Below are 25,079 nucleotides of genomic sequence, written 5' to 3' on the forward strand. Positions count from 1 at the left end.
AACTAAAAAACAAAAACACAAAAATTAACCCCAAATAAACAGAAAGAATGAAATAGTAACTATACAAGTAAAAATCAATGAAACTGCAAACAAAAAACAGTAGAGAAAATAAGTGAAACAAAAAGGTGGTTCTTTGAAAATTTCATTGAAATTGACAAACCCCTAGCTAGACTGACAAAGAGAATAGAAGACACAGATTACCAATATTAAAAATGCCACAAGTGCTATCACTGCAGGGTCCACAGACATTAAAAGGACAGTTAGGGAATACTACCAACAACTTAACACATATAAATGACAATTCAGATGAAATACACCAATTCTTTGAAAACTACAAACTACCCAATATGAGATAACTATAACTCGCCCAATATGAGATAGGTTATTTGGATAATTCTATACTATTAAAGAAATTGAACTTGGTTTGAAAACCTCCCCCCCAAAAAGAATCTTCAGGCCCAGCTGATTTTACTGGAGAATTCTACCAAATGTTTAAAGACATTAACACCAATTCTACACAATCTTGTTCAAACAACAGAAGACAAGGGAATTCTATCCAACTGTTTCAAGATGCCACTATTACCCTAATAACAAACCCAGACAAAGACAGAACATAAGAAAACTGCAGACCAATGTTTCTCATGAACACTGATGCAAAAATCCTTAATAAAATATAACCAAATACAATCCAGCAATATATGCATATAATTATATACCATGACAACATGGAATTTATACCAGGGATACAAGGCTGATTCAATATTCAAAAATCAGCCAATGCAATCTATCATATTAACAAGCTAAAGAAGAAAAATAACATTGTATCATTGATGTACGGGGGGGAGGGGGGGGAGCATTTGACAAAATTCAATACCCATTATGATAAAAATTCTAAGCAAACCAGAAACAGAGAAAAACTTCCTCAACTAGATCAAGAACATCTACAAAAAATTACAGTTAACATCCTACTTAATTACGAAAGACTAAATGTTTCCCTCCAAGGTCAGAATCAAGGCAAGGATGTCCACGCTCATTCCTCTTATTCAACACAGCGCTGGAACCCTGGCCAGAGCAATAAGGTGAGAAAAAGAAATAAAAGGCACACATATTGGAAAGGAAGAAATAAAACTTCCCTATTTGAAGATGGACAGGATAGTCCATGTAGAAAATCCTAAGGAATCTACTAAAGTCTTCTAGAAACAACATGTTAGAAAAGTCACAGGATAAAAGATCAACATATAAAGTCAATTGTATTTCTACAGACAAGCAATAAACACATGGAAACAAAAACACAAGACCATTTATAATCACTTAAAAAATAAAATACTTTGGTATAAGTCTAGCAAACATGCACAGTACTTGAACAGGTATTGATCGACTTACGACCTATGCAACTTATGGCCATTCAACTTTACGACCACAATTGCTAGCCACGACTGCTCCACGTCTGGCAGCGCAAGCGTTGCCCAGCTGGGCATACGACAGTGCGGACCAGCTTCTGGCAGCACTACCATCTCCACGTGCACCATTTCAACTGTAATCCCAGACTCAGTCAAGCAATTTGTATTTTGTGTCTTGGATATTTTTCTTCAAACCCCTCACCAAGAGGAAATTGTCTTTGTCTTTGACTTAAAGATTTTTATAACATCATTTCACAGTACTGTACATATAGCCTACTCAACTTACGACCAAATTGTGTTACGACCGGTGTGTTGGAACCAATCGTGGTCGTAAGTCGAGCACTAACTGTATGCTGAAAACTACAAGACACTGATGAAAGAAATTAAAGATCTTAATAAATGTAGAGACACATCATGATCAAGGAATGGAAGAGTCAACACAGTAAAAATGGTAATTCTCCCCAAATAGATCTGTAAGTTTAATGCATTTCCTACCCAAATCCTAGCAATACTTCTTGTAGAGACCCAATTACTCTAAAATGTACATTAAAAGGCAAAGAAACTAGAATAGTTAAAACAATTTTGAAAAAACAAAGTGGGAGAAATCACTTTATTTTGTAAGACTTACTATACAGCAACAGTCAACAGGACAGGTGGGACTGGTGGAAGGACAGCCACACAGGACAATGGAACAGAACAGAGAACCCAGAGACAGGCCTACACAATACACACCAATTAGTTTTGATCAAAGGTGTAAAAGAAATAAAATGCAGGAAGGACAATCTTTTCAACAAATGATGCTGGAGTAATTGAGCATCTACAGGCAAATAAGGAAATAAACCTACTACAACTCACTCCTTACGCAAAAATTAACTTAGGAAAACATGAGGAAGTCTTTAGGACTGAGGAAATTATCAACTGTTTTTTTGTTTTTTTGTTTTGTTTTTTTGACAGAGACAGAGAGCGCATCAGAGAGAGGGACAGATAGGGACAGGCAGGCAGGAAGGGAGAGAGATGAGGAGCATCAATTCTTCTTTGTGGCTTCTTTGTGGCTTCTTGTTCACTGATTGCTTTCTCATATGTGCCTTGACAGGGGGGCTGCAGCAGAGCGAGAGACCCCTTTCTCAAGCCAGAGACCTTGGGCTTCAAACCAGTGACCTTTGGGCTCAAGCTAGCAACCATGGGGTCATATCTATGATACCACGCTCAAGCCAGAGACGTAGTGCTCAAGCTGGTGAGCCCATGCTGAAGCCTGAGACCTCCAGGTTTCGAACCTGGGTCCTCCATGTCCTAGTCCGTTGCTCTATCCACTGAGCCACTGCCCGGTCAGGCAAAAGTTATCTGATGGGATACTGAACTCCCAGTCAACAGCCAAAAACAGCCACCGCCATGTCAATGAGCTGTTTTGAACATCCACCACCTGAGGCTGCAGAAAGCAATGGCATGAGTCCAGCACCACCCAAGCAGGAACCGTAAGAGAGATATGCTGCTTTACATTGCTACCTGTTTGGATGAGTTTTAAAGTGGTGGTTCTTTCTGATGCTTGGGGTCGTGTCAGACCTTGCAGCTTGGCCCCGCACCATCTTTCTTTCTCCTGTCACCTGCTCTTCAGCCTTCTGAATCAATGCCTGCTCACCATGCATAGTCGGAGTCTCTACTTCTGTTACATGGTATTCTGGACTGCAGGCCTGTCCTCATACATGCACACACCATTGTTCCCAATTTTCTGCCGTTCCTATCTCCCTGCCCCTTCCCCTCTGCAGTTTCTCCCCAGAGGAGGAATACATGTCCTTACCCCATTGACACTGGGCTTGATGATGTTTGGCCAGTGGATGCTGGCTGACATGATGAGAGCAGAGGCTTCAACATGCTTGTGTGAGATTTTTCTCCTATGCTTCTGCTAGCCCCTGGAGAAAAGCATGCCTTGGGTAGCTACTGGGACAAGAAGGACAAGACTTAGAGGCTAGCCAAGCCAGCCTGCAAATGCATGACCTTGCTGTTGTGAGCCACTGTTATTCTGAGGTTGCTTGCTATGGAGCAAAACCTTATGACTACACTCTGCTCAAGCTATGGCTACAGCTTAAAATCTTTCAAAACATAGCTCAAATTTCACCACACCTATAGAGCCAGCCCATAATTTCCAAGATAGGAAAGGCCTTTCCCACCTCTGAAACACTGTGGCAAATTAGCCAAGCTGCTCCTCTAGCACCTCTACTTGGAAAAGCACGAAGGGGGTAGTTCAGCTAAATGTGCTAGAGCTCAGAAGGGTCCAGCTCAAAGGGCAGGGCATGAAACACTGTCACAACAGCAGATAGCCCCACACCAGGCCAGCACTGTGCCAAGCACTTAACACATGCTAATTCTACAAATGTGCAGTTGCTGTTATTACCTGCAATAAAGCCTGGACAGGTGAAGCAGCTTGCTTCAGGGGGAGTAATGGCTACCTGCACGGCTAGCGGTGCAGAGCCAAGAAGCACAGGCAGACAGGCTGCAGGTCCAGTGGCAGTGGCCACACAGCCTCTACACAAAACCTCGTGGGGCCCGGCCTGGCCCGGCCCTGGCCCTGATCACTCTTCCATCTGCCTCTCATCTCCCAGAAGCACCAGCCAGGGGCTGTCTCCAATCGCTGCACCTTGTGTTCCTCTTTCTCCACGGAATGGCCCCAACTTCCATCTCCAGACACCTCTGGCTGGTGACTAGTCCCTTTTAAGTCTCCTGTTTGTCTTTAATCAATCCAGGCACCTGGCAATAAGCAACCTACCAGCATTTGCTCTCATAGTAGCTGTTCGAAAAAAAACAAATTAACACTATCTCTGAACGTAGAGGACAGGATGTAGTTTAACAATTGAGTAAAAAAGAGAGAGAGAGAGGAATGAAAACCTGACCACCATGGTTCAGTCTACTTTAACAGAAACCCCACAGAGTGCATGCATGAATCAGCAGCAATAATGACAGTCAAACGAGAATGGCTATATGCTACTGATGTGAAGATCGTGTTTCCACAGAAGAGCAAGCATTAAAACATGCATGGCCAGATGGATCAGAAAGAAAAGGCAAAATGAATGCAGCATCGCTAGCCTAACACCCCATTGTGTTTCTAACAACGTAACACGGTCATCAAAGTGTGCAAGTGTGCAGTCTTGCGTTCAACTTAGTATCACCTCATACATCCTTGTTTCTTCTCTGATATGACACTTCGTTGCCCAACTCTCTCCCTCTGCCCATGGAAATCACATGCAGCACAACCATGACTCCAGGGAGGGGACTAACCATTCAGCACCTCCAATCCTACACGGTCAGGTGACTTATTTGGGATGGTAGGACTTTAATGGACAGAGGAGGCAAGACAAAGGCCCCAAAGACTCCTGCCAGGTGGCTCGCCCTGTGTTTTCCTGTGACCCAGCAGAAGAGAAGCGTGTTGCTGCCCCTTCAGCCCAGGTCCAGAATGAATGCAGAGCCGACCTGAACCGAGGGGTGAGTCTGAGTCCCGCCTGGCTAGCTGGGTAGGCAATTTCAGCTTCAGATGGCATGTATTTCACCAATAAATACTCCAGTACACATACAACCTAAGAATATTTCTCATAACTACCATGCAGTTCTCACATATAACAACAACAAAAAATTCTTTAATGTAACCCAATACCCGGTATATATTCAAATTTCCAATGGTCTCTGTCTTTTCACAGTTGCTCATTCAGTAATAATCCAAATCAGGTTTACAAAATGACCTTTCTTATGATATCTAATATTTTACTCTATAGCTGCCCTTTTTCTTTTTACATGCATTTGATTTGTTGAACATACAAGTCATTTTAGAATCTTCCAAATTCTGCACTTGGCTGAGTGCCTGTTCATGATATCTTGGTATAGCCGCTGGATTTGAATTTCTGTAAACGAGCAGCTAGCTCTGGAGGTTTGTGTCTATCCCTACTTGGTGCTGGGCTGTGACTTTCCCACGAGGTCAGAGCACAAGACAAAACAGAGCCTGGGTTGGCCCCCTCTCTTGGTGCCGTGGTTAACAGTGGGTCTGGTGGTCTCTCTGAAACAATAAGATGTAAGTAAAAACTTTACTGCATCTGCTATTTAATACATTTTTTGAAATATGGTCTCCATAGCAAAAGATAGATGCCTGCTGGATTCTTTCATTATTATTTACTGATGATTAAAACACTGAGTAGGTTTTGCCTAACAACCTCCAGAGAAGAATGACATTTCTATTCTTGTGATTCAGATTCACTGTGACTCATAGATTATTATGTATTTGCTATATTTCAATCCATTGCAGTTCCTTTTATGTTCATGATGTTACATCTCTGGCACCCAGAGCCTTTCAGAGGTGCCCCATGTGTGATTTTGAAATTACCTCATTAGTCTTGTGAGTTTCCTTCCCTTTACTCCAAACCAGATGTTTCAGGCCCATCTTGCACATTTACTTGTTTGTATAATAAACCACTTCTCCAAGAAACCTGCACCTTTGTAGACTACAATCTGGGTAGCAGAGGTGTTCATAGCTCCTAGAACTATTTCCATGAAATGTGCTGGAAAGTAAATCCTGTGGCTCATCTAGACAATGGAATACTTTCAGTGACAAAGAGAAATGAGCCATCAAGTTATGAGAAGTCACGAGGTAACATGAAGTAATATTAAATAACAAAACCCAATCTGAAAAGGCTGCATACTGCAATATTCTCCTTGCCCAGAAAATGGCACAATGTTTAGAAAAACTGAAGTCACACAAGGTATATCTGTGGCAACCACAGAATTAAATAAAAAATAACTAACAAAAAGATAGCATGAACTTCCCAAATATCTGAGAATTAAGCAACACATTCCGAACAACTCACAGGTCAAAGAAATAAACTGTAAGAGAAATTAGAACTTTTGATAATAAAGTGACTTTAAAAAACAACATCAGCATCTGTGGGATGTAGCCAAAGCAGAGTTGATGAAAAATGTAGAGCTGTATTAGAAAAGAAGAAAGGTCTAAAATCAATGACAAAAACTTCTACCTTAAGCTAGAGAAAGTAGAGCAAATTTAGTCCCAAGTAAAGAAGGCAGATGTGGCAGGCACAGTGATGCCCTTGCCCCAAAGATGCCCCTGCCCTAGTCCCTGGAGCCTATTAACATGTGACCTCACCTGGCAAATGGACTCTGCAGATGTGATCAAGTTTATAAACCCTGAGACGGGAGATTATCCTGGATTATCCAGTGGGCCCAATATAATCACAGAAGTACTTTAGGGTGTGGAACCTGTCTGAGCTGAGTTAAAGAGAAAAAGGTGAGGGATAGAGGGTCGGAGAGACATGCAACCTGGCCAAGGTGGGAAGCAGGGGAAGGCGCCATGATCTGGGGAATGTGGGACACCTTTATACACTGGAAAGACAAGGAAGCAGATTCTCCCACTGGACCCCCAATGGTAACCTTCTCAGAGATATCTTCTGGAGATCCCTGATTCCAACTGGACACTGAGGAAGGGAAGAGCTCAGGGAGGAGGGTCCAGTCAGTTCAGTGACTCGCACACTTTTAGGCCAGGTAAAGGGGACTTGGGAGAGAGGCAGCCCAGGCCTGGCTGGGAAGGGCCTGCAGAGAGCTCCTGGTGACTTCTCCTGAGTCCACAAGCATGGTGATGGTCCATATCTTAGTCCAGGATGGGGCCCCATATCCCCTGTGGGATCCAAAGCGCCGCCTGAATTCTGACCCTCAACCCTAACAACACACAGGGCCAGGATGTACGCTGAAGGTCAGGTTTGAAGACAAAGCTCCCTCCATGAGAGGGGTCACTGGATTTACAATTTGAAAAAATAAGTTTGATTTCTCACTACAAACTATTTCAAACCTAGAGACACTAAAAGCTATGAGACACCAGTGTATTAACAAATGTTAACACTGTGCTATATTTTCTTCAGCTTATTTTTAAATGAATAACAAAGAACAACAGCCCAGTAGCCTCTCCTCTGCTCTTGTGCCCCAGGCCGTGCCACCAGAAGTGGGCGTTCCCCTGCGCAACTGCACTTCTCCATGATGCATGAGCTTCTTACAGGATGTCCTTGTCATGTCAAGTGTTCAGAAAGACAGCATCAATGGCATAACACTACACATGTCCCTCTGTTGTTCACATTCAAGACTTATCTGTGTGGATACACATGAATCAACCATAACTCGTCAATCCACCAGAGGTGTATTTACATTCATTCTCCCTCACCACAGACCCCCCTGGGGGTGAAACTGAGGGTAGCACCAAACCCTGCATGTACTAGGTTTTCTCCTATACACACATTCCTATGATGAAGGAGCATTTATAAATTAGGCACAGTAAGAGATTAACAACAGTAACAAATAATAAAATAGAATAATAATAATATACTGTAATAAAGTTATGCAAATGTGGACTTTCTCTTTTTTTTTTTTTAATAAATTTTTATTAATGTTAATGGGATGACATTAATAAATCAGGGTACATATATTCAAAGAAAACATGTCTAGGTTATCTTGTCATTAAATTATGTTGCATACCCCTCGCCCATAGTCAGATTGTCCTCCGTCACCCTCTATCTAGTTCTCTGTGCCCCTCCCCCTCCCCCTAACTCTCTCCCTCCCTCCCTCCTATGTCCTCCCTCCCCCCACCCCTGGTAACCACCACACTCTTGTCCATGTCTCTTAGTCTCGTTTTTATGTTCCACGAATGTATGGAATCATGTAGTTCTTGTTTTTTTCTGATTTACTTATTTCACTCCGTATAATGTTATCAAGATCCCACCATTTTGCTGTAAATGATCTGATGTCATCATTTCTTATGGCTGAGTAGTATTCCATAGTGTATATGTGCCACATCTTCTTTATCCAGTCTTTTTTTTTTTTTTTTTTTATAATAAATTTTTATTTTAATGGGGTGACATCAATAAATCAGGGTACATACATTCAAAGAAAACATTTCCAGGTTATCTTGTCATTTAGTTCTGTTGCATACCCATCACCTGAAAAGAGATCATCCTCCGCCACCCTCCATCCAGTTCTCTCTGTACCCCTCCCCCTCCCCCTCTCCCTCCTTCCCTCCCCCCACCCCCCATAGCCACCACACTCCTGTCCATGCCTCCTAGTCTCGCTTTTATGTCCCCCCAATGTATGGAATCCTGCAGTTCCTGTTTTTTTCTGATTCGCTTATTTCACCCCGCACAATGCTACCAAGAGTCCACCATTCCGCTATAAGTGATCCGATGTCACCATTTCTCCTAGCTGAATAATATACCATGGTGTATATGTGCCCTATCTTCTTCATCCAGTCCTCTATTTTTTTTACAGTGATTAAAAGCCTTTAAGCAAACTCTTGGCCCATACAGCAAGAATCCCTAAAAGAGTAGTGTCCTTAACATGTTCCCCAAGTCTAAGATGGCCCCATCACCATGCCAAATCCCTGAAAAATGCACCCCAACCACAGTTCAGTCTGTTAGGAGCTGTCACAGGGAGCCGGAGTCCAGGAAAGTTCCCCACAGGAAAAGTCCGCATGGCACTGGAATTGTTGTCACCATTCTATACTTTGCAGCTCATGTCCAAGTCCCAATGACCGCTGCTTCTAGCTGGTAATGATTCAGGTAGACTGGAAAAAGCCATTTGCAGCATGCGTGGATATGGAGCTTCTCTTCTCCTCTGCCTGGAGAGATGAGACCAGGTTGCTTTTCCCTGGAGCTCTGTGACTGTGGCCTGGTAAAGAGAACCTTGGGATACACTAAGCTGGGTGGCAAAGGTAAATTCATAATACAAGTTGGCAAAAGGAGGAAAGAGAGCTCTAAATTAGGAGTAGGTCCCAGCCTGAAATATGAGTGGGGCATTGAGGTAGGAGGGATAAAGGAAACACTATATATTAAGCAAAGCAGCAGAAAATAGGACTATCAACACCCACAACAGAGATCTTTGAGGGAAGAATAAAAAACCTGACTATTCAGGCAAAATATACTTAAGTGGCCCTTGTGTGAATGAGATCAGTTTACCTGCTTCTTGGAAGAAATACCCTAGGCTCGTCCCCAGTATCGTAGATGGGGCCCACGGCCCTGGGCACCTTCAGCCTTCAGTGGCAAACCCCAGATTTCTGGGCAAGGTTAGGTCATAGGTGGCTGGAGCAGGGCTGGAAGAGACTGAACCCTCCCTTAGAGGAGCGAGGGGGAAGCCCACCTTCCAGTGTCCCTGTTTCCTCACAGCAGCGGTGTGTAAGCCTGGCAGGCTTTAGCTCAATGACCTTCCTTTCCACTATTAAAGCAGGACCCAGATGGCATCCTATGAGACTCCTTTGGGGTGTTGGAGCCTTTAAGGGTGTATCCTAAAAGCTGGTAGTTCCCCTGATCTCTATTGGGCTTTTTCTGCCTCTAGGTATCTTAAAAGCCATTCTCAGAAGATCTCGCTGAGGGGTTTGAGGATCCCCATCTGCCTATATAAATCTTTTCCATATATCTGGAGCTATTTGGAAAAAAGACAGAACAGTGTTAATAGCTAGATCTAATAAAGAAGGTAGTAGTTTGCAGGCGAAAAAGATTTGGTGTCTCCTGTTCAAAAGAAATGTAATTTTTTTTTTTTTTTAAGTAAAAAGCATGATATGGTAGACCCGTCGGAGTCATTGGCCTGTGTGCAGGATTCCCGGGTTCGATTCCCGGCCAGAACACACAGGAGAAGCGCCCATCTACCTCTCCACCCCTCCCCCTCTCCCTCCCGTTCGCCTCCCTCCCCCCGCCCACAGCCAAGGCTCCACTGGAGCAAATCCACCCTGGGCACTAAGGATGGCCCCATGACCTCCGCCCCAGTCACCAGAATGGCTCCGGTCCCAACAGAGCAACACCCCAGATGGGCAGAGCATTCCCCCCAGTAGGCATGCCAGGTGGATCCCAGTCAGGCGCATGCAGGAGTCTGTCCGACTGCCTCCCCATCCCCATCCTCAGAAATATACAAAAAATAAATAAATAAAAGAAAAAATACTCAAAAAAAGGGGGGGGGCATTCCCTTGTGCTTAAGCTCCAGGGAGCATGGAGTGAGCTTGAGTATGTCCTATGAAACATGGAGCTCTATGTTGACATATAAGTCTTTGAAGAAGGAGGAACTGCTGAAATAGTTTATCAGCATTTGTCCCTAAGACAGCAGTCTTTATAGTGGGAACACCATATGTAAATATTTGCTGTCTCTCTATAGATTAAGCGGGGAATATGGCAAATGCTGAAAAGCCATGATCTTTGTGCCCCTCCCCTCCCCCAACCCCCTCCCTCTCCTCCCTCCACCCTGTAACCCCAACACTGTTGTTCATGTCTCTGAGTCTCATCTTTATGTCCCACCTATGTATGGAAACGTATAGTTCTTAGTTTTTTCTGATTTACTTCTTTCACTCAGTATAATGTTATCAAGGCCCATCCATGTTGTTGTAAAAGATCCTATGTCATCATTTCTTATGGCTGAGTAGTATTCCATAGTATATATATACCAAAGCTTTTTAATCCACTCGTCCTCTGATGGACACTTGGGCTGTTTCCAAATCTTTGCTATTGTGAACAATGCTGCCATAAACATGGGGGTGCATTTCTTCTTTTCAAACAGTGCTATGGTGTTCTTGGGGTATATTCCTAACAGTGGTATAGCTGGGTCAAAAGGCAGTTCGATTTTTAATTTCTTGAGGAACCTCCATACTGTTTTCCACAGTGGCTGCACCAGTATGCATTCCCACCAGCAGTGCAGGAGGGTTCCCTTTTCTCCACATCCTCGCCAACACTTATTCTGTGTTGTTTTGTTGATGAGCGCCATTCTGACTGGTGTGAGGTGATATCTCATTGTGGTTTTAATTTGCATTTCTCTAATCATTAGTGATGTTGAACATTTTTTCATATGCCTATTGGCCATCTGTGTGTCCTCTTTGGAGAAGTGTCTATTCATTTCTTTTGCCCATTTTTGGATTGGATTGTTTGTCTTCCTGGTATTAAGTTTTAGAAGTTCTTTATAAATTTTGGTTATTAACCCCTTATCAGACGCTATGTCAAATATATTCTCCCATTGTGTAGTTTGTCTTTTTATTCTGTTCTTATTGTCTTTAGCTGTGCAGAAGCTTTTTAGTTTGATAAAGTCCCATTTGTTTATCCTGTCTTTTATTTCACTTGCCTGTGGAGACAAATCAGCAAATATATTGCTGCGAGAGATGTCAGAGAGCTTACTGCCTATGTTTTCTTCTAAGATGCTTATGGTTTCATGGCTTACATTCAAGTCTTTTATCCATTTTGAGTTTATTTTTGTGAGTGGTGTAAGTTGGTGGTCTAGTTTCATTTTTTTGCAGGTAGCTGTCCAATTTTCCCAACACCATTTGTTGAAGAGGCTGTCTTTACTCCATTGAATTGTCTTACCTCCTTTGTCAAATATCAGTTGTCCATAGAGCTGTGGGTTTATTTCTGAGTTCTCTGTTCTGTTCCATTGATCTATATGCCTGTTCTTATGCCAGTACCATGCTGTTTTGAGTACAATGGCCTTATAATATAACTTGATATCTGGAAGTGTGATACCTCCCGCTTTTTTCTTCCTTTTCAGGATTGCTGAGGCTATTCGTGTTCTTTTTTGGTTCCATATAAATTTTTGGAATATGTGTTCTATGTCTTTGAAGTAAGTCATTGGTATTTTCATTGGTATTGCATTGAATTTATAAATTGCTTTGGGTAATATAGACATTTTAATGATGTTTATTCTTCCTAACCATGCGCACGGTATATGCCTCCACTTATTCGTATCTTCCCTGATTTCTTTTATCAATGTTTTATAATTTTCCGAGTACAAGTCTTTAATCTCCTTAGTTAGATTTATTCCTAGGTACTTTATTTTTTTGGTTGCAATGGTAAAGGGGATTGATTCCCTGATTTCTCTTTCTGACAGTTCATTATTAGTGTATAAAAATGCCTCTGATTTCTGAGTATTGATTTTATATCCTGCCACCTTGCCAAATTCTTTTATCAGGTCTAGTAGTTTTTTGACGGAGACTTTAGGGTTTTCTATATACAATATTATGTCATCTGCAAATAATGATAGTTTTACTTCTTCTTTTCCAATTTGGATGCCTTTTATTTCTTTTCCTTGTCTGATTGCTGTGGCGAGGACTTCCAGAACTATGTTGAATAAGAGTGGTGAAAGGGGGCACCCCTGCCTTGTTCCTGATCTTAAGGGGATTGCTTTTAATTTTTGCCCATTGAGTATGATGTTGGCTGTGGGTTTGTCATAGATGGCCTTTATCATGTTGAGGTATGTTCCCTGTATTCCCACTTTGCTGAGAGTTTTGATCATGAATGGGTGCTGGACTTTATCAAATGCTTTTTCTGCATCTATTGAAATTATCATGTGGTTTTTCTCCTTTCTTTTGTTTATGTGATGAATCACGTTGATTGATTTGCGAATGTTGTACCAGCCTTGCCTCCCAAGAATAAATCCTACTTGATCATGGTGTATGATTTTTTCTATATATTGCTGGATCCGGTTTGCTAATATTTTATTGAGGATTTTTGCATCTAAGTTCATCAGGGATATTGGCCTATAATTTTCTTTTTTTGTGTTGTCTTTGCCTGGTTTTGGAATCAGAATTATGCTCGCCTCATAAAAGGAGTTTGGAAGTCTTCCTTCTTCTTGAATTTTTTGAAATAGCTTGAGAAGGATAGGAGTTAGTTCTTCTTTGAATATTTGGTAGAATTCACTTGTGAAGCCATCAGGCCCAGGACTTTTCTTTTTTGGGAGTTTTTTGATAGCTGTTTCAATCTCATTTGTTGTAATTGGTCTGTTTAGGTTTTCTGATTCTTCCAGATTGATTTTTGGAAGATTATATGATTCAAGGAATTTGTCCATTTCATCTAGGTTGTCTAGTTTTTTGGCGTACAGTTCTTCATAGTATTTTCTTACAATATTTTGTATTTCTGTTGTGTCAGTTGTTATTTCTCCACTCTCGTTTCTAATTTTATTTATTTGAGTCCTCTCTCTTTTTTTCTTGGTGAGTCTTGTTAAAGGTTCATCAATCTTGTTTACCTTTTCAAAGAACCAGCTCCTGGTTTCATTGATCCTCTGTATTGTTTCTTTAGCCTCTATGTCATTTATTTCTGCTCTGATCTTTATTATTTCCTTCCTTCTACTAGCTCTGGGCTTTACTTGCTGTTCTTTTTCTAGTTCTTTTAGATGCAGGGTTAAGTTGTTTATTTGAGCTTTTTCTAGCTTCTTGAGGTATGCCTGTAATGCTATAAACTTCCCTCTCAGGACTGCTTTTGCTGTGTCCCATAAATTTTGAGTTGATGTATGCTCATTATCGTTTGTTTCTAGGAATTTTTTAATTTCTTCTTTGATCTCCATGTTAACCCATTCATTGTTTAATAATGTACTATTTAGTTTCCAAGTGTTTGAATGTTTTTCAATTTTTCTATTGTGGTTGATTTCTAGTTTAATGCCATTGTGATCAGAGAAAGTGCTCGATATGATTTCAATCTTCTTAAATTTGTTGAGCCCGCTTTTGTGCCCTAACATGTGGTCTATTCTAGAGAATGTACCATGAGCGCTTGAAAAGAATGTATATTCTGCTGTTTTAGGGTGAAAGGTTCTGAAGATATCTATTAAATCAAGTTGATCTAGTATGTCCTTTAAGTCTGCTGTTTCTTTGTTAATTTTCTTTCTTGAGGATCTATCTAATGATGTTAATGGGGTATTGAAATCTCCTACTATTATAGTATTGCTGTTGATCTCACCCTTTAAGTCTATCAAAGTCTGCTTTATATATTTAGGTGCTCCTGTATTAGGTGCATAGATATTTATAATGGTTATATCTTCCTTTTGGATTGCTCCCTTTATCATTATGTAGTGACCTTCTTTATCTCTAACTATGGTCTTTGTTCTAAAGTCCATTTTGTCTGATATAAGTATTGCTACCCCAGCTTTTTTTTCATTTCCATTTGCGTGAAATATTTTTTTCCATCCTTTTATCTTCAGTCTGTGTGCATGTTTTGATTTAAGGTGTGTCTCTTGTAGACAGCATATGCATGGGTCCTGTTTTCTTATCCACGCAGCTACCCTATGTCTCTTGATTGGATCATTTAATCCATTAACATTTAAGGTTATTACTGATATGTAATTGTTTCTTGCCATTTTTTTTCTTTAATACTGTTTTTCTCTTTTGCTATATTCTTTTTTTCCTTTGATCTGTTTACAACAGGTCCCTTAGCATTTCTTGCAGCCTTGGTTTGGTTGCAGTGAAATCCTTGAGGTTTTTTTTTTGTCTGTAAAGCTTTTTATTTCTCCTTCAATTTTAAATGATAGCCTTGCTGGATAAAGTAGTCTTGGTTGTAGGTTCTTGTTCTGCATTACTTTGAATATTTCTTGCCATTCCCTTCTGGCCTCAAGTGTTTCTGTTGAGAAGTCAGAAGTCATCCTTATGGGGGCTCCTTTGTAGGTGATAGTCTTTTTTTCTCTAGCAGCTTTTAATATTTTCTCTTTATCATTTAGCTTTGGTAATTTAATTATGATGTGTCTTGGTGTTGGTTTCTTTGGGTTTCTCCTTAATGGAGTTCTCTGTGCTTCCTGAACATGTGAAATGTTTTCCTGCCTTAACTGGGGGAAGTTTTCCGCTATAATATGTTTGAACAAAGTCTCTATCCCTTGTTCTTTCTCTTCTTCTTCAGGAACCCCTATGATGCGGATGTTATTTCTCTTCATGTTGTCACAGAGCTCTCTTAGAGTTTCCTCAGACTTTTTGAGTCTCTTTTCTTTTTTCTGCTCTGCTTCCGTGCCTTTATTTATTGTGTCCTCTAACTCACTGATTCGATTCTCTGCTTCATCCATCCTGCTTTTAATTCCTTCCATTGTATTCTTTATTTCAGATATTGTATTTGTCATTTCTGTCTGATTCTTTTTTATTATTTCAATGTCCTTTTTTATATTTGTTATCTCTTTATTTAGGTCTTCATAATGGCCATCTATGGTGGTTCTAATATCTTTGAGCATCCTAACAATCGTTATTTTAAACTCTGCATCTGGTAATTTGGTTATATCTGATTCACTTAGGTCCTTTTCTGGGGATTTCTCTTGGTTTATTTGTGTTGTATTTCTCTGCCTCCGCATTTTCTCTTCATGGGAGTGGCTGTGATCACGTGCTTGGGTGCACAAGGATTGGTGGCCTTGGCCTTTGCCCCGCCCCTGTGTGTGACGTTATGCTCGTTCCTGAGGGCACTGGCGAGCACCTTTGTTCAGCTGCGGGTCTCCGCCTGTTTCCGAGCTTTCGCCCTGCCTTTGCAGGGTGATCCCACTCAAGGAACAGCTGCTAGCCTTGGCTCTACTGTTGGGCAGGGCCCAAGCTCAGCTCCGTAGCAGAACTCCGCCTCTTCTGGGTTTTTGGCTCCACCCCCGCGGGAGGAGCCGGCTACCAAGTCAGACTGCAAGCCTGGGTTGCACGGGCGGGGCAGGGATGTGCTCCTCTACCCTTGCTCCGGGGCTGGTTTCTACCCTTTCCAGGTTTCCCGCCCTTCTCCCGGAGGCTGGATTACAGGCTGCCGGCAGCTGAGCTTGGCCGCTTTTGCACGCCCCCTTCTCCCTAGCTGGGCAAGATTGAGCTCACACCTGAGCCCACTGGTGGCCAGCCGGATTCCGCCCCTGCCAGCAGAACCGTGCTTTTGTCTCCCGCTGCCGCCCGCTCTCCAGTGCGCCCTCAGCGCGTGGGTGGGGGCGTTGCAGCTCGGACCCCAAGATTCACTACTGTAGACCTGAAAGCTTCCTCCTTCTATGCTACTCTGCTCTGAATGCTGCGGGGGAGTTTGTTTGGCTGCTCTCCTGCTTCCCCTTTCTGGTATTGCTGTTTCCGGGGAAAATATTCACTTCAGCTTTGGGGAGTGACTCGTCCCAGGGGTCAGGGTGGCTATCTCCCAAAATGTTTCTCCCTATGCCTCCTAGATTGCACTCTCTTCCTGTTACTGTGGTTCTCTCCCCTCTCCTTCCGTTCCCAGGAGCCCCGGGTTAGTGTTTGTGAGAGAGATGTTATGCGCGGTCCCTTTAAGAAGGATCCTGGGTCTGAGAAATCAGACTCTCTCTCAAATAGTATCCTGACTTGTTTCCAGCTAAATACTGTCCTTACGCTTCTTCTGGGCTCTGGGTCTGCAGGCTGGGGCTTTGTTCCTGGGGCTCAGGATCTTTTCCCCTCTGCTAAACTCACTTCCCGCCACACGAGCCTCTCCCTGCTGCCGTTCGCTCCGAGAAGCTGGGCAGCCCTGTCCGCGTTTCCTACCAGTCTCTGTGTGGCTTCTTCAGCATTCCTTGGTTGAAGAGTCCTTTTAGTTTAGTCCAAAGTTGGTTTTTCCAGCTGATAGTTCATAAAATTAGTTTTTAATCCGCTTTGGTTCTGGGAGGTAGATGCTGGTACGTCCGCCTACTCCAGCGCCATCTTGTCTCTCCTCCAGTCTTCTATTGAAGGGCTTTTTGGTTGTTTCCATGTCTTGGCCACTGTGAACAGTGCTGCAATGAACATGGGGCTACATGTGTCTTTACGTATCAATGTTTCTGAGGTTTTGGGGTATATACCCAGTAGAGGGATTGCTGGGTCATAAGGTAGTTCTATTTTCAGTTTTTTGAGGAACCACCATACTTTCCTCCATAATGGTTGTACTATTTTACAGTCCCACCAACAGTGAATGAGGGTTCCCTTTTCTCCGCAGCCTCTCCAACATTTGCTATTACCCGTCTTGTTGATAATAGCTAATCTAACAGGGGTGAGGTGGTATCTCATTGTAGTTTTGATTTGCATTTCTCTAATAACTAATGAAGCTGAGCATCTTTTCATATATCTGTTGGCCATTTGTATCTCTTCCTGGGAGAAGTGTCTGTTCATGTCCTCTTCCCATTTTTTTATTGGATTGTTTGTTTGTTTGTTGTTGAGTTTTATGAGTTCTTTGTAAATTTTGGAAATTAGGCCCTTATCTGAGCTGTTGTTTGAAAATATCATTTCCCATTTAGTTGGCTGTCTGTTTATTTTTATATCAGTTTCTCTTGCTGAGCAAAAACTTTTTATTCTGATGTAGTCCCATTCATTTATCTTTGCCTTCACTTCTCTTGCCATTGGAGTCAAGTTCATAAAATGTTCTTTAAAACCCAGGTCCATCAGTTTAGTACCTATGTCTTCTTCTATGTACTTTATTGTTTCAGGTCTTATATTTAGGTCTTTGATCCATTTTGAATTAATTTTAGTACACGGGGACAGGCTGTAGTCGAGTTTCATTCTTTTGCATGTGGCTTTCCAGTTTTCCCAACACCATTTGTTGAAGAGGCTTTCTTTTCTCCATTGTGTGTTGTTGGCCCCTTTATCAAAGATTATTTGACCATATATATGTGGTTTTATTTCTGGGCTTTCTATTCTGTTCCATTGGTCTGAGTGTCTATTTTTCTGCCAATACCATGCTGTTTTGATTATCGTAAATGTGGACTCTCTAGTAATTTTCCAGTCCGCACCTACTTCTGAGCCTGTGTGACCACCCTTCACTTGTAGTAAATGGCTTGGTGTTTTCGGTTTCGGGGATGCCATGCTAAAGTCCTTGTAGAAGCGCAATGCTTTCTGGAACAGTACATTGCCATAAATATGAATGTTTTTGGTTCATGTCTCCTACCCACAAATTTAACCCTTTTTCATCTTAACTTAGCATTTATCACACACTGTGGCCATAACTTTTGCAGTTTGAGGTGCAACAGCAAAACTAACACGAGTTTCATTTTCTTTCTTTACAATTTCATGGATGGAAGAGACTTACCACATATCTCAGCAACCTCAGAACCAGCTTTTTTTCTTTATTAGGTTGAAAGCATTACCTTTTCACTGAAGGGGAAGTACTTTACGGTGACTCTTTGGCATCTCCAAATTGATAGCATCACTACTCTTGTGCTTTCAGCAGTTATTAAATAAAATAAGGGTGACTTGAACATAAGCCCCATGAACAGCCGACCCAATAACAGAGACTGCTGGTGTACAACATAGAGACGCAGGACAAAGGGATGATTCACATCCCGGGTGAAACGCAGTGAACAATGTGAGATTTCAACATGCTGTTCAGAATGGCATGAAACTTAAAATTTATGAATTGTTTATTTCTGGAATTTTCCACTTAATATGTTTGGACTGTGGCTGACTTTGGGTAACAACAGGTAACTGGAATAGCAGAAAGAAACTGTAGATAAGGGAATGTGCTGTATCCAGTCCCATGTAAACTTGGCATTTCTGAATATTCACACAGGAACCTGCTCAGGTATGTCGCCTTGTACATACATGCCTGGCTTTTCTGGTGTGTAATCCAGGGAGTGGGAATGCTGAGTCCTGGAGACATGACAGTCCACCACCTCCCTGGACTCTGCCAGGCTGCTCTCCCACAGGAAGTCCCAGTCTGGCTCCCCAGCAGCATGTGAGGGCTCTCCAGCATGTTAGCTGACCTTCCATATTTTCAACCTTGTTTACCAGCGAAGTTATAAAGAAGCCCTTCCCTGTCTTACTTCTCATTGGTGGGATTAAGGGCGGCTGGTGGGGGTAAGGGAGGCTGGGCCCCTCCGTGGGTACTGGCCAGGCATTTCCTCCTCCATGGCTCTGGCGTATTCTCTGCCCCATTTTCTAAGAATCACCTGTCCTTTGCCTCCCTGATCTGTAGCCTTCCCTGCATAATCTGCAACCAGGTTGAGCCCCTGAATGCATGAGGAGGTACTGCTCGGAGGGCACTGAGGACCCTGGGGTCATGCGTGATGTGGTAAGGGGAGGAGAGGCAAGGGAACAGGGCTGGAGGGCTGGTGGGACCCCCCAGTCATGAGGATAGGAGGTTTCAGGGACAGACTCCTGCTGGGTACCCAAGAAGACACTGTGGGAGGACAATGGTCAGGCCTGGAATTTATCTTGGGAGAGAGGTGCCCACATCCACATCCCTGCAAGCAGAAAGCCCAGGAGAACTGGCAGAATAACTGAGCTTTCAGACACTGCACCATGTAATGGTGGACAAAAAAAAGAATGTGCATGGAGTTAGGAAAGGAGCATTCCCAGGGGGTGGGGGCAAGTTGGTGTGGCCAGGAAGAAAGGTTTTCAGAAAGGAATACAAAAACAGTCAATAATTCATTGACTCTAAAAACTGGCAGGTCATGTGGAAGCTGCATCCATAGCTTCTTCAAGGCAGAAAGGAGACACACAGCTGGTCAAACGTGGACAAGACAGGCTGCTGCTCAATGTTTATTCTAAAAATTTGGGCCAAGCAGTTGCTTAAAGATAACTATGACTACAGATACTTAAAACAAAGGCATTAAACTTATTTGCAATGTGATTTGCTATCTAAAACATCCTGACGTACGAGACCCAACAGGACGTAATTTGTTAATGACATATTATAAACTCAAGATGCAAAAATAAATGTCTTAACTATATACCAGTAATAATTACACTAGAAACAAAAAATACAAAATATAAAATGATCAAGGATAACTTCAGTAAGGAGTATGAAAGATCTATAAAAGAAACTTACAGAACTTCCTGACTGCTTTGGATGGAACACAGGAAGACAGCTCTGTCTTGTCTCTGAACTAGAAGACCATCCCTCCCAACATAAATGGATAATTTTAATGGGAGGCCACCCAAAACCCAAGTAGGTTTTTAAAATCTGACAGAAGAACTCTAATGTTCATCTAGAAGGACAGAGGAATGAAATAAAGTAGAAATTTTTTAGGAAAAAATAGGATGAGTTCATGTGGCTTTTCTGTAGAAACAGACAAATAGCCATGAGAGGGAATGTATCCAAACACTCTGAGAGGGGCAAGTGCAGGCAGGAAGTTACTGTGGTGCAGGTGGCACTTCTCATCAGGAGGGATATTTTGATGAATTATAAAATGGCTCTGAGATGACCAGCTAGTCCTTTAAAAACAAAACATAACATAGCACAGCTGTCACTCGGCTTTGTGACACTGCCTCCCAGGCCTATCCCCACTCCTCTGTGCTGCTGGGCTGAGTCTGCAAACGGTACCGCCAAGGTTCACCTGGGCTTTGCTTCTCTGCTGCTGAACAGCAAATTTCCAGAACTTAGAGCTTCAACAATGCCCACGTATCAGCTCACAGCTGTGAAGGGCCGAGATCTAGACACAGCGTAGCTGGTTCTCTAGGGCAGTGGTCCCCAACCTTTTTTGGGCCACAGACTGGTTTAATGTCAGAAAATATTTTCAAGGACCGGCCTTTAGGGTGGGATGGATAAATGAATCACGTGACCGAGACAAGCGTCAAGAGCGAGTCTTGTTTAAGACACTCAAAAAATTGGGTATAGAAGGAAAACATCTCAACATGATAAAGGCCATATATGATAAACCATCAGCCAACACCATATTAAATGGCATAAAACTGAGGACTTTCCACCTTAAATCAGGAACAAGACAGGGTTGTCCACTGTCTCCACTCTTATTTAACGTGGTGCTAGAAGTTCTGGCCAGAGCAATCAGACAAGACAAAGAAATAAAAGGCATCCATATCGGAAAAGAAGAAGTAAAGGTATCAATTTTTGCAGATGATATGATCCTATACATCGAAAACCCCAAAGACTCCACAAAAAGATTACTAGAAACAATAAACCAAAACAGTAAGGTCGCAGGATACAAAATTAACATACAAAAGTCCATAGCCTTTCTATATGCCAACAATGAAATATTAGAAAACAAACTCAAAAAAATAATCCCCTTCACGATTGCAACAACAACAAATAAAAGACCTAGGAATAAACATAACAAAGAATGTAAAGGACCTATATAACGAAAACTACAAAGCATTGTTAAGGGAAATCGAAAAAGATACAATGAGATGGAAAAATATTCCTTGTTCTTGGATAGGAAGAATAAATATGATCAAAATGGCCATATTACCCAAAACAATTTATAAATTTAATGCAATTCCCATCAAAATTCCTATGACATTTTTTAAAGAAATGAAACAAAAATCATCAGATTTATATGGAACTATAAAAAACCCCGAATAGCCAAAGAAATCCTAAGGAAAAAGAATGAAAGTGGGGGCATTACAATACCTGACTTCAAACTATATTATAGGGCCACGACAATCAAAACAGCATGGTATTGGCAGAAAAACAGACACTCAGACCAATGGAACAGAATAGAAAATCCAGAAATAAAACCACATATATATGGTCAAATAATTTTTGATAAAGTGGCCAACAACACACAGTGGAGGAAAGAAAGCCTCTTCAATAAATGGTGCTGGGAAAACTGGAAAACCACATGCAAAAGAATGAAACTCGACTACAGCTTATCTCCTTGTACTACAATTAATTCAAAATGGATCAAAGACCTAAATATAAGACCTGAAACAATAAAGTACATAGAAGAAGACATAGGTACTAAACTCACGGACCTGGGTTTTAAAGAGCATTTTATAAATTTGACTCCAAAGGCAAGAGAAGTGAAGGCAAAGATAAATGAATGGGACTACATCAGACTAAAAAGTTTTTGCTCAGCAAGAGAAACTGACAACAAAATAAACAGAAAGCCAACTAAATGGGAAATGATATTTTCAAACAACAGCTCAGATAAGGGCCTAATATCCAAAATTTTAATGGGATAGGAACTATTTAAGAACTCATAGAACTCAACAACAAACAAACAAACAATCCAATAAAAAAATGGGAAGAGGACATGAACAGACACTTCTCTCAGGAAGAAATATAAATGGCCAACAGATATATGAAAAGATGCTCAGCTTCATTAGTTATTAGAGAAATGCAAATCAAAACTACAATGAGATACCACCTCACACCTGTAAGATTAGCTATTATCAACAAGACAGGTAATAGCAAATGTTGGAGAGGCTGTGGAGAAAAAGGAACCCTCATTCACTGTTGGTGGGAATGTAAAGTAGTACAACCATTATGGAGGAAAGTATGGTGGTTCCTCAAAAAACTGAAAATAGAACTACCTTATGACCCAGCAATCCCTCTGCTGGGTATATACCTGAAAAACTCAGAAACATTGATACGTAAAGATACATGTAGCCCCATGTTCATTGCAGCATTGTTCACAGTGGCCAAGACATGGAAACAACCAAAAAGCCCTTCAATAGAAGACTGGATAAAGAAGATGTGGCACATATACACTATGGAATACTACTCAGCCATAAGAAATGATGACATCGGATCATTTACAACAAAATGGTGGGATCTTGATAACATACGGAGTGAAATAAGTAAATCAGAAAAAACCAAGAACTACATGATTCCTTCCATACATTGGTGGAACATAAAAACGAGACTAAGAGACATGGACAAGAGTGTGGTGGTTACCGGGGGTGGGGGAGAGGGAGGGCGCGGGAAGGAAGGAGGGAGAGGGGAAAGGGAGGGGGAGGGGCACAAAGAAAACTAGATAGAGGGTGACGGAGTACAATCTGACTTTGGGTGATGGGTATGCAACATAATTGAATAACAAGATAACCTGGACATGTTTTCTTTGAATATATGTACCCTGATTTATTGATGTCACCCCATTAACATTAATAAAAATTTATTTATATAAAAAAAGAGTGAGTCTTAGACAGATGTAACAGAGGGAATCTGGTCATTTTTTAAAAATAAAACATCGTTCATGGCCCTGGCTGGTTGGCTCAGTGGTAGAGTGTCGGCCTGGCGTGCAGAAGTCCCGGTTCGATTCCAGGCCAGGGCACACAGGAGAAGCGCCCATCTGCTTCTCCACCCCTCCCCCTCTCCTTCCTCTCTGTCTCTCTCTTCCCCTCCCGCAGCAAGGCTCCATTGGAGCAAAGATGGCCCAGGCGCTGGGGATGGCTCCTTGGCCTCTGCCCCAGGTGCTAGAGTGGCTCTGGTCACAACAGAGCGACGACCCCGGAGGGGCAGAGCATCACCCCCTGGTGGGCATGCCAGGTGGATCCCGGTCGGGCACATGCGGGAGTCTGTCTGACTGTCTCTCCCCATTTCCAGCTTCAGAAAAATACAAAAAAACCCCACAAACAAACAAAAAAAACATCGTTCAGACTTAAATATAAATTAAATGGAAATAATGTAATTTATTTATTCTTTCTCTGTGGCCGGTACCAAATGGCCCATGGACCGGTACTGGTCTGCGGTCTGGGGGTTGGGGACCACTGCTCTAGGGGAAAGGGGCACACACTCAGGAGTCATTTGGCTGCACTGCCACCTAGCGCTGGGGCCTCTTCCTGCTGGCTCAGGTTTAGGTGAGGCTGCCAGCACTCCCGGGAGCATGCCTTTATCTGGAATCCTCAATGCTTCCAATCTCAAGCTTCATCCATTGCTGACTTCCTACTCAGACTTCACGGGTTCATGTACCTGGGTCAGGCCATGAACCTGCCCTCTGGTTCACTCAAAGTCCACTGACTAGAAGTCTTAGTTACACCTACAAAATCCCTTTGTCAGGTGACACAACACACTCGGGACCATGCCCACGTCCCAACCAGTCTCAAGGGGAAATTTAAGCAAGGCTTGCACAGCAGGATAAAATCTTAGGGCCATCCTAGATTTATGCCCACCATACCTCAAAGGCTGGCTTTCCATCAGGTTTTCCAGCAGGAGGTCCTAGAGAGAGGACTGAGGACAGAGGGCAGCAGGTTCTGCCTCTGGCTCCGCAGGCAATGGGTGGAGGGAGGCTTTTGCAGAGGCGGCTCCTTTCCCAACACTGGGCCCTTCCAGCATCTCCACTAGCATTGAAACTGGGCAGCTTCTCAAGGTGAGGGGACATTGCCTAGGACATGGTGACTTCTGGCCTGTGACTCTGCAGAGATCACAGGGCTAATCCTCATGGCTCAGCGGCTCTCAGCCTAAGCTTCTAAATAGGAACGAGAAAGCACCGACCTTTCAGCATTTCGAAAAGAACTCTGTAATTTGCAAAGTGCTACACAGATGGAGAATTTTAGGTTTTATATTCCCAGCATCATTCTAGAGTAAGAACAGGAGATAAGAGAAAGGAGCAGGTGTGGGAGATGCATTCCTTGTATTATTTCTGAAGGTGTCCAAGTCCAAACAATACCAAGATATCTGCTGGTGGGATTGGGAAGAAAGGAAGACCCGTGCCACATGCTCTCAAAAGTACGAAGCCCTCTTCCTTACACAGCCTGCACCAAGGGCCCCGTGGCTGGCTGCCCTGGCACCTCCAGACCTTCCCCTGCTCTGTACTCATGTCCCCTCCTGCTACCCAGCAGCCCAGTCTGGGGTCCTCCGGGTTGTTCCACCCTTCCTGTAGGTCTCTGCTCTCTCTGAGGCCACAGGGACATTCTAAGAGCCACTGATCTGTCTGTTTACAAGCCCCAGGCCTCCCAGTACCCAGGAGAAAGTGTAAGTCCTTCAGCCAGGTGTCCCCTGTCCCTTACTCCTTCCCACATCATTCATGCTCCATGTCCCCTCCGCTTACCCTGCTGAGCCCAACCTCAAGGGCCAGGCCATCACAGCCCTGAGCTCTCACAGCCCAGGAGACACTACAGACACTTGTAACTGTAATTATATTTCATGACTATTAATCCAAGGAGAGGTAAGGAAAGGAGGTTAAGCCATCAGAGCTGTTTTATTTGTCCAACCAGAGATGACAGGACCTTGGCTCCAATGAGACTTTGTGACCTGCTGGAATGGCGTGGGCCCGAGCCCACCTGTAGTACTGGATGGAAAGGGCCTGTCAGTGGGGCCGCTGTGA

The 25,079-nt window shown here is 42.6% G+C and overlaps 1 protein-coding gene across 9 annotated transcripts in view; it reads right to left on the reverse strand.

The window, feature by feature from the left end:
• The window catches only part of PCBP3 (poly(rC) binding protein 3), a 294,334-nt gene that overhangs the window by 81,298 nt on the left and 187,957 nt on the right, over window positions 1–25,079 (reverse strand). The window contains exon 1 of one of the 9 annotated variants that reach the window (XM_066369990.1): window positions 23,931–23,949. The exons of the other annotated variants lie outside the window; for them this stretch is intronic. The gene's annotated coding sequence lies outside the window, so the exon portion shown is untranslated. Of the gene's footprint in view, window positions 1–23,930; window positions 23,950–25,079 lie in introns of those variants that run through there. 9 annotated transcript variants of the gene reach the window in all.

This window comes from Saccopteryx leptura, chromosome 2 (assembly GCF_036850995.1).
Source record: "Saccopteryx leptura isolate mSacLep1 chromosome 2, mSacLep1_pri_phased_curated, whole genome shotgun sequence".
NCBI lineage: Eukaryota > Metazoa > Chordata > Mammalia > Chiroptera > Emballonuridae > Saccopteryx > Saccopteryx leptura.